The sequence below is a fragment of the Anoplophora glabripennis genome, unplaced genomic scaffold, assembly GCF_000390285.2.
Source record: "Anoplophora glabripennis isolate ALB-LARVAE unplaced genomic scaffold, Agla_2.0 scaffold222, whole genome shotgun sequence".
Lineage (NCBI taxonomy): Eukaryota > Metazoa > Arthropoda > Insecta > Coleoptera > Cerambycidae > Anoplophora > Anoplophora glabripennis.
The window spans coordinates 246087-257390 of record NW_019416366.1 but is presented as its reverse complement, the minus strand read 5'-3'; the positions used below and the strand labels follow the sequence as shown (position 1 = coordinate 257390).

General features: G+C 30.9%; 1 protein-coding gene across 1 annotated transcript in view; it reads right to left on the bottom strand.

Annotated features, from left to right (window-relative positions):
- The window catches only part of LOC108907304, a 98337-nt gene extending 92897 nt beyond the window's left edge, over nucleotides 1-5440 (bottom strand). The window contains exon 1 of the mRNA XM_018710927.2: nucleotides 5007-5440. The gene's annotated coding sequence lies outside the window, so the exon portion shown is untranslated. The remainder of the gene's footprint in view (nucleotides 1-5006) is intronic.
- Nucleotides 5441-11304: the final 5864 nt, after the last annotated feature.

Below are 11304 nucleotides of genomic sequence, written 5' to 3'. Positions count from 1 at the left end.
ATAATTATATTATATATAAATTTAATAACATTTCAACTAATGTCTCTATACCTACAATATACACTACATCGAATTGCAGTCTTGTTATTAAAATCATCAATATGCAACTCTCTGAAACAAAGAATATTAACAAAATACAAAATTCGCAATTTTATCAGATATAACCTAACAACTTTGACATGCAATTTAAATATTATTAATAATATTTAAAAATACAGTTTATAATTGGTATAATAATTACTGCTTGCGTCTCTTACAAAAAATAATGAACAAAGTAAACTAGCAAGCCAGATTAAACAACAATCTTCAGTTTCCTAAACTGACAGATGACATCTGACACCTGGCAGCCGGTATTCCCGCCAAATTCAAATAAATTTCCATTACAATTTATATAAACAGTAAATTCGACAACTATATTAGTTACTCTACGTAATTAATTAATCTTTTGTAACTACAGCGGTAGACTTTCACGCAAAATTCCATGTAACATATACCTAGAAAGAACGACGAGAATTTTTCCATTTAATTAGTAGCCAGCAACGCAAACATTACGCAATAATTGAGGCTTTTTATAGAACGAAGAGATAATTTGTATAATTAATATGAAATAAGCGGATTTCTTATCACGCTGGCATTAAAATTTGCGGTGTTTGTACATGTTTATAATTTCAACAAAGTTATCGCATAAATGATGCATTGCGACGTATGTGTTTGTGTAAAAAAAAAACGTTTAAATATAACCAGATGACGGAAGATCGTTTTAGCTGGTGATGAACTAGTTAGAATCGTATTTTTGTACACGACTTTATAGTAAAGCTAACTATAGAGAATAATAATGCAGATATTGAAACGTTTAGATATGCTGGTAATATAATTAAAAAATTAACAAGGTTAAAAAGTTGACTGAGAGAAATTTTGAAGTGAGAATCATAGGGATATACTAATTTTTTCTCAAAATAAAGCATGTTGTGAGAATTTTTCAATGTATTATCATGAAATCTACGATGAAAAAAATCAGTGCGATTGTGGAAGATCCTCGGGATCGTCCACACTAATAATTAGTTAATTTGTTTATAAGGCCACAAGTTCTAAACTATTCAATTTACTGATTCCAGATTTCGTGTGAGTTATTAGACAGTGATAAGGAATGAGAGGATGCGATTCTAATACGTTCTGGTAATAATAACGCAGTTTATAAATGTTTAATTCAAAAGTCATAAATAAATTTCTTCTGTTTATATCTTCTGATCCAATCAATATTTTTTGACGCTCGAAGGCTAGTTTTGTAGGTCTTTTAAATACGAAAAATCTTCCCCCCATTTTTATGACTGTGGAAACTAGTGGTATTGTAAAGTATTATCATCTATAGTGGTAAATTCAGCACGCCGAAACAAAAAGTCGCGAAATGGTCATTTCCCAGCTTATTTTCCTGGCCTATTTACTTCTCTGTTCGGGAGTTCTCATAGATATTAATCTTTCTGAAAGTAAGTACAAAAATATCTTACACTGAATTAACTTTAACTAATATACCTATTTATGATGTAATACGTACTGTTTAGTCAACCAATTTGTTCGTATAATTAGTAACTGCTTTAAAAACTAAAAACAGGCGAATGGATATGACAAATAGAAACGATTTCCGGGTTGAAATAATGAACAAAGAACATTCATTTATCGTTTACACTTTTCTTATCTGTAATCGGGAGGTAATAGTGTCTGGCTACTTAATCCTATCTATTCTGTAAACAAAAATAAGTAACATGTATATGTGGTAACGCAGCTGGCTGTGAAGAAAAATAAATGAGCATATTTTTTAAGGAAAATGTGATAAGGAAGTGAGAAATTAAATATTAAAAATAATTTATGGTATCTTATAGAAAGAGGATGGTTACAGAATAATTTCACGTATGAATTAATGGCATAGCTTTCCGTTTTAATGTTTAAATTATGAATAATTTATAAGTTCTATAAACACATAAATATAGTAATTCAGGTGACCTTCAAATAATGTGCTCAGTTTAATGAAATATACCTATGCCTAATTTCCATAGTGGTTTCAGAATCCCAACTAAAAAGTGGATGAGTAATCGGTTAATTTTAGACGCATGCACTGAATTTCAATTTTCAGAACCAAAAACTACTTTTTTTAATCCTGTTTTGGGAGTTTTTGAACTGGAGTCCAATTCAATGATTCATTATTTCCAACAATTTGGTTCTAATACTGTAAATAAAGTTTTATTAATTCAATTTAGAATCTAACTGGACTATAATGTTATTTTTGTGTGTTATCATTAAAATCACTTTACTGGACATGATAAATTGACACTAGGAAGAAATATACATTTACTTGAAGAAACCGTAATGAAAACAGACAACTGAACAGTAGTAGACCTGTCAAAACTAGAATGATTTATTAGATTGGTTACAATAACAGTTTATTCAATATAAATTCACTGATACGTGTCATTTTTCAAATCGTAGAGATCAAGCACAGAAATGTATTATTCTGTTCGACTTACTGACGAAGTTATTCAAAACACGTGATCGTGGGGTCATGGTTTTTGAGAGAGCTGTGCTATATACAACTCAGACATATGTTTGGATATTTTCTATTATTTCAGGATGTAGATTGGGCGCCACATCCTTCTTAGAGGGCAGTATTTCATTTGGAATATGCACATTTCCACTTTAATCTTCAGCCTATTCAGTTTCGTAACTTTCCGATAAGGCGAACGAAAACTAATTTCGAAGTTGATTTAATTACATGTTTTTTTTTCTTGAGACGTTGATTGCATAATGAATTTAGTTTGGATTGATAAATGACACACGATTTATTAATATGATAACCATTAGCGTCGCTTAATGCTGGAAAGAAGGAGCATTTTACTCGTAATCCATAAAATGCAAGGGATAAAAATAATTTCTTACTCATTGTCAGTTAATCGAAAGCCAACGTAAAACAATGAAAGATTCGTAAATATGTAGGTATCGGTGGTTTTATCCAAAACAAATGAAAGTTACAGAATTATGAAGCATTGTTTTAAAATTAGCATATGAGTATATTTCCTGGAACATTCATATCATTCTGTAATAAATAACTTGAATTAAAAACAGTTTGAATAATAAAAACTTTAGATATCACTAGTTTGATAATGACTCGGATAATGCTTACGTAATGTTTGTTATTTATATTAATTTTGGAAATAACAGATAAATCGTGATGGCTTTGAATATAACTTTTAAAAGAACTAAGTAGGCAGTATTTTTTAAGTCCTCAAAAAAATTTTTCAAATCTTATAAAGATACTTCAAATCAATAAGTGGTGGCAAGAATTTGAGCTGGCTTTGCAACAATTGAGCGTTAGTTTTGTTTTATTTGCTTTATTTAAGACTTTTTAACTTTGAATATTTTGAATTGTTTCCTGACATTTCTAGGAAAGTAACTTTTTCCTGAAAATAAATAATGACAGAATATATTTCTTTAAAGGAGAAAATAATTTGTTTGCTATGGGCATCTCGAGAGGTTTTCTAGACATATTATTCATATTTTAAACTTAAAGTCTTGTGTCAGGAGCAATTTTATAAGGTGACTGTCATAAGTCACATTCACATTCTACATTTCTTTCTACAAAAAGTACTTAGTTGCATTATTGTTTGAAAAAATAATAATGGTAAATGTTTCATGGATAATATAGGTAGGTATTGCTATTTTTAAATATTTTCTTGAAATTTTGCTAAAATATATTTACCTAAGAATGTACTAGGTACCTTAAACTAATTTTTAAATTTTTTTATGCGATAGTACAACTAAAGTATCTATAATAGGTAGGTACTTATTTTCTTGGAAATTATCAGAAATGTGACGTTCTGAGAATATGCTATCAATATTACGAAATTTCACAAATACCAGGACAAATACAGTCTCATATTTAAATTAAGCCTGAATTTCTTGAAATGGTTGGACTTACCGAGGTTAAACAGAGGTATTTTTTTATCTGTACTAATCTAGAAATTATTTTTTTGTAAAATGTATAAAAATAAGAAAGTTGAGTGTGAAAACAACCTTTTACTCATAATTTTGGAGTAGTAATGCATAAGTTTATGTCGAAATACCCTAAATCTAAGTTTAAAATGTGAGTAAAATATCTCCCAAGTAATTTTAAGATATCGCAAAAAAACATGACATGTACCATCCTCATTTAAAGAGATGTAGTTGGCCGTTTTTGAAAAAACGTTAAAAGTTTATATAAAAATGTACCCTTATTTTTTGATATACAATCCGTCTTGAAAATAGTAGGAGACAATTTACCACCCTGTAGAAATCAAGTGATTTTTATGATTCATTAATGAAATACCTATTGAAGTTGTTATATTTCTATTACTAGTACAGTTAATAAAAATGTGTCATATTTACATGTAGGTACTTAAGCCTTAAGAAGTAGTAGTAATAGGTACATAACAGAAAAGAGTTAAACGAGGAGTTAAATCGACCTATTTTTTTTTTGTCAATAACGTAAATTTCCGTTACTAGAGATTAGTTTAACTGTTCAACACAAAATATAAAATAATTTCTTAAGAAAAATACTGATTAAAAAAATTATTTATGTCGTCAATAGGTGCAAATGACCACATTACGTAATTAGTATTGATTAGTTTAGTAGGTATTAACCATAGCTTCACCCTTACTTATATAATTTTAATACATACCTAATATATTTGATATATAACATTTAGAACGCAAAAAAGATAACCGTTATTTCTTGTTTCAAATAGATGTGGCACTTCCTTATGAAAAAGTTGTATAGTTTGTGAAACAATATATTTTTTGCATCCACCATTTAAAGTCAAAGTAAAAATGGAATACGTAAATGATATCTGTCCAAAACACCGCGAATGTATAATACACGTATTCTTGAACCATGACATCAACAAATACATATTCCAGACAAACGATTAATAAATTATATATAGATCAACATCTCCATAGGCCAACATTTCAAATCTTACCATTTTGATTGAGCGAAAACGGTGTCTTCCAGAAGGCGTTCAAGAAAGGTAATCCAATATCAGGCCGGGCGAGCCACTCACTGTAACAATTGCAAAAAATCCACCACAATGACAAACAATTTTTATTTATACGCGACCTTCGATCTAACTTACACTAAACAAAATCCCCGGAACTATACTCAACGCGAATGCGGCACCAAAAATTCGACGATATCACAGAGTTTCCATCACAGTCTGTGAAAAATCACGACGGACGCGAAGAACTGTTCCACGAGAAGCGGAGGTCGGTTGCACCAGCAGGCAGGCAACAAGTTGTGTGTGTGGTACTGATGGTTCTGTCGGTTCCAGCAGCGAGAATAATGACTGGCGGCCCCAGGGTTCCTTTGTACGCGGGTTGTGGGATTCTGCGACGGGCAGATTGCTTTACGGGTCGGCTCCAGAGCTGTAGTAGTAGGTACGGGACGGTGACCTTGAACTGCAGCGGCAAATCGGCGCGGTTTATTGTTGTTTATCGTTATGCAAGTGCACGGGAACACGGCGTATTAATTTGTTAATTTTGAGGCGAAATTACATGTGGCGGCGGCGGCCGGCTCGATTGTGAGGGACAGAGGTGCGCCAATTGTCCACAACCCATGCCATTCGGACCTTTGAGTGACATCCGTTTGACAATCAGTAGATGTCGAATCAATGGACGCAAAAAAACACCCATTACTAGAGCTTTTATTGAATAGATCACTAATATGTTTTTTTCAAAATGTAACATAACCATGTTTACCTCAGTAGTATGGTCCGGGAGTAAATCGTACATGACAGAGGCTGATTCAGGACATACAGACCCCACTTTGCTATGAATAATGCATTGAGGAAAAGTCTTGCTTGAAACTAGTAGAGAGCTTTAGTTTGCAATATTTATTGTTATACAGGGTGATTCAGAACAAAAAAAAAATTGAATGTAGGTGCAGACTACTCTTACAAATAATTTTGTAAAAAAATCAAAAAGAGCAGTTCGAAAATGATTTACAAATACACTTCTGCAAGGCACTGGAAACTGGTCCACTGTAAAACCTGACCTAGCGCAAGGCAAAGCATGAAAATGTAATAAAAAATGAACGGACAAAAAACTGAAAGAATATCTTTCCCAAGAGAAGAATTAAATAAAATTTTGTAACACCCATATTATATCACAAATTCAATTGTTTTTGCTGCTATTGTTATTAATTAATAAAATTAATTTGTGGTTTTAACTAATAAAATAATTTGACATACCTGATGTTACAACAACTGTTCAAAATTTTCCCACCGACGTGTAAACACATTTAGGTCCGTCTTACCCAGTTTCTAACAGCTAAAAGAAATGTGTTTTGCTTCACCATAACACAAATGTTGTCTTGCTTCACCATAAATTAAAACGATATCCATCAACTATATGCGTAAGCCATTTTTGACACTTGAAAAACATTATTCGGAATCGCCTGGAGCCACGTGGAGAGAGAGCGCATTGCTTATAGCGCACAACGTGAACAGCGCTAGAGACAACACCAGAAGCCCAGCGATGTAAGGGTTGTAAATACTACAATTTCAATAATTTTTTCCTCGGAAACTATAAGGATTTTACAAATTTTTTTTCATGACATCTATTCCCAAATTTTATATTATATTTGTGTATATCCATAATTATTTTCCAAAATTTTGTTATAATGAGAATATATCACGGATTGTGTTGATTGTGATAATTTTAAAATTTATTTTTCTTAGTTGCAAAATATTTACTTTCTACTATTTTCGAAGAATATTTAAACACGTAATATTAATTTTATTCAAATGAATCATGTCATTTCAAACACTTACTTTAGGAAATAAATCTATTTCTTAAAATTAAATATTAGTGCACTACTTAATAATAAGCAACCTCGGACAGACAGCGAAATATGAGGCGTAGAGCAGGATCAACCATTATGGTGCGTGCTTATTGTAAGGTGTAAATATGCATTTTTATGGATGAAAAGGATAGTTTATTATCCGAATGAAGTGTGACAAGCTTTATTGGAAAAATCCAGAATTTGTTACCAAATTAGTCTTAAAACACAAAAAAAAAAACATTTCAGATTTTTCTCACAATCGGTACACCCAAGCCACTCAAGACAAGAGCACCTTGTTAATCTAAAATGCTCTGAAGTTTCTAATTTTGATATTAAAGATACCAAAAGGTCAAAGAAAAAAATATAATTAAAAATATCAGTTGACCCTCCCAAGTGTCACGCCTATGGTTACAATTAAAGGATTATTTTTACGTCAAAAGGCTGTCCGTATAAGTTCGATCTTTCTAGATAAACAGCGATCTGAACAATTAAAAAATATAGCAATGAACCATCGATCTTCAAAGAGCGCGACAATCCTTTTGGATAAGACGATTTATGTCAAATCGATATGAAATTATCCCTAGAATTTGCTGTCTTCGTTTGTCGGTTCAGTTTGCGGACACCCTATAATACTTATTTATATGCATTGACTTTCCACGATTTTGTATTTCTCATTTTAATGTAATGTGACCAAACTCAGAAATTACGAAAAAGTCAATTAATTGAAAGTGGGTAGATCAGTTAAACTGAACGTGCTCACTAGTCTTAACCTCAATCTGTACGAAGTGCATTAATCTTCAACACCTTTCTATGTTAATTAGTTTGTGACTCATGCAAGTTACATTCAAAATTAAATTTAGTATGTGCTGCTTTCCCACTACTACACACTGATCATAAAGTTACGTCACAAACTATTCTTCCATAACACAATTTAAGTTTAATTGCAGAATCACATACATTCACTCATCAATGAATAGGTACTTACAGTTTTATAGCTTGTCTATATGTATGTTGAATAAAATTGACAAGATTTTAATTATTACTATATTTCCTTCAAGGCGTCTTTAAATGGAATTGGATGGATTAGTTTTGGTTTCAAATATGGCAGTATAAATATACAAATTGAAGAAACATAAACTTAACTCAGTTCTGAAAACGAGACAAGGTAAGGAAATAAATGACGAAGAGTTAGGACGCAAAAATTAACAACTTGGAATGCTTGATAAAATTACTGAAATACAGAAAATCATATGTATTAGTTGGTTTTAACTAAATTTTATCATATAAAGGAGTCATGTGAAAGAAGTAAAAGCCTATTAGGTCTGGATCAAGTTTGCATAATGACAGACAATTACGCTGATATGGATACATCAGCCACTTGCCATTTTAAATATCTTATTAGCAAAAACACTAATTATGTTTATATTTATAGATTTTTTATCAAAAACCCATAACAAGTGATAAAGTTTTTCCACAAAAAAAAATAGTACCAATATTTTTCATTTTTATAATAAAAATCCCAAACATTAAATTGTCAAATGTAATATCTGTATCTAGATCTTATGAAGGTATAAAAGGATTAATATAGTGGGAATAGACAAAGTAATTCACAAAACATCAATGATTGATGACAAATTAAAAGATTTGGCAAGTGATTGTTGACGGAAAATTGTTGAAGTTGAAGCTTTATCAACATTGACGAACAGCATAAGACAATATGAAACACGACAAATTGAGATATACAATAAAATTCCAAAATTCATTAAAATTCTGGTCCTTAACTTAGAAAAAAGGAAAGATCAACAAACATTCTGATAATTTATATTTTTCGTCACTCACTAAGAATCTAAATCAAAAGAAAAACGTTATAAAACGATGTAAAATATAAGAATGTGACTAGATTAGCTCCGCGTATAGTGTGTTGCCTAACGTATTACCAAACAAGTCGCTCTCACAACATCCCAAAGATACTAATGAATGGCAAAGCTGGGCAAAATACTTTCAAAATTTATTTAAAATACAAATTACAAAATACTAGTACGAAAGTATTTTCAAATACTTAAAAACAAAATACTTCTTTGGCAAAGTATTTTAAATATAAATTACTTAGTATTTAAAACAGTGTATTATATGTTGAATATTAAATATCGGGTGATTCAAAATTCAGTTCAAAGAATTTAGTGGCGTATTTTTGAAGTCAAAATAAGAATGTTTCCCTATAAACGTGTGACCACAAATGCTTAGCTTTCGATATACAGGGTGTTTTTATTTTTTTTTTCGATTTTTTAGGAATTTCCAAATAGATTTGAATGTACGCATAAAACTAGGGGTTTTTTGGGATGGTAAATTTAAATATATCATTGCTTTTGAAGCTGCTTGTAGAGGGCGCCACCTATAAGAGAACGCTTGTATTTAAAATATTTTTGTGAAATATTAAATCTGAAACTCATAAAAGATGCGACTTTAAAACAATATAGGTAATATATGTGCAAGGCAAGCCCGATTTCAAGATCATCAAAATATTAAAAAAGAAACTAGACAAGAGTCTGGAAACAATAATTTTCATCTGGATTACTGAGATGCTGAATATTTAATTCACTTATCATTTTTGATTAATTTTTCTTAGAACGGCCTACTAATACTAACTTTTACTATAGTATAAGAAATTAATGTTGATGATTGACTATTGACTTGACTAGTTATGATAGTGACGTAAAAGGTAGTAGATAGAATAGCAATAACACAACGCACATTGCAGAATGTAGAGTAGTGCGCTGAATCCAGGCGTGCAGGTGCATAATTTTTTTTTACCATGTGTTGTACCAGTCGCCACTCCTAACAAGCAAAAAGTATTTGTTTTTAGTACGTATTTTGGGTATTTTAAATACTTCGAGTATTTTAAATACTCAAGAATATTTAAATTACTTTTAGAAGATTTGTTTAAAATACAAAATACTTTATTAACGTATTTGAAATACAAAATATTTTTGGGGTTATAACAAAAGTATTTTAATTACAATACATAATACTATTTTGTATTTAAAATACAATTTGGTATTTTTTTTGACAAAATACTCTCACCTCTGATGAATGGCAAAGACGCTATCGATTTTATAATTTGCTGATATACTCTTACAGTTGGTTGCCTACCCTCTGTACGAGAACATTTCCAACCATGGCACGTCGTTTTGTAGGGGATGATTTCTATGTAGACCCATAATAAAGAGAACTTTCTTAACGAAAAAAAATTTGGAGAAATTTGTGAAATAAAAAATTAAACTAAGGGTTGCCAATGTTGTGATTTTGAATGAAGTTGCACAAATATCTGCCAAATATTTTTTCGTAATCAACCAAAAATTTTAATTTTTGTTAGTGTACAGCATTATAAAGTTAGAAAAATAAAATGTTAGTATCAAGTTAAAATTTAAATAGGAGGAAATACAAAATAAATTTAATTTTGTGATTGGCTAAAGGGCCCCATAGACTTCATTCAATTCGCGCGAATTGGGTCGCACATATCTGCACGAATGCGCCAGACATACAGTGTGTGGAGAAAAAGGCAGCACGGTTTCACTGTCGAGCAAAATCTATGTGTTTCAAATACATTGCCTTTCTTGGTTCACGCGATTTGGTCTGTACGGTCCTGTTCGCACGAATGAGACGAAGTCTGTGGGGCACTTATGAAAAAAGTATACAGGGTGTTCAGATGTAATAAAGAACACCCTCTCAAATTTTAGTGCATTGTATTATAAATACATTATGTTTTATGCATCCGATTTCTGTGTAAATACCGACATACCGAGAAAAATGTTTAGTTTTAGTAGAATTTCCAACTCATTTGATTACAAATTAATAATGTTTCAAAAAGTAAGAGAAATTTCATGAAGATTTTAAAATCCCAAGGAAGGAGAATAAATAAAGAAGTTTTTGACTTATCCAATATCACTTAATGAAGAAATTCAAAGGTAAATCTTTCTTTATTCTACAAAGTTACTTTCATATATTTCCATTGACTTATATTAGAAAACTCTCAAAAAAATAGTGTAGCAACTGTTGTTCTCTCTCGGTATAGTCTAAACCTGATTTTGTTTGTTTCTGTACCTTTGATGCTTTTTAGAACGTTAAAAAAGTATGACGAGAAAAATTTTTCTTAAAAATTATCATTTCCTAACATTACTTACTATTATTTTACTTTCATATACAGGATGTTTAGATTTAGCTATAATATCGAGGATTACTTTTTATAAATATATGGTGGTATATGCTATATGGAAAATATGACAACTTGGTTTTATTCAGCACCCTGTGGGTACACATGTCTGCAAGTGACCCATATTTAAGTATTACATCAAGACCGCCAGCCTGACGCTGTCCGGACCGGTCTACTCGTTGCAAGCGACAAGAAACAATGTGCAATGGGGGATATGGTTCCCGGAAAA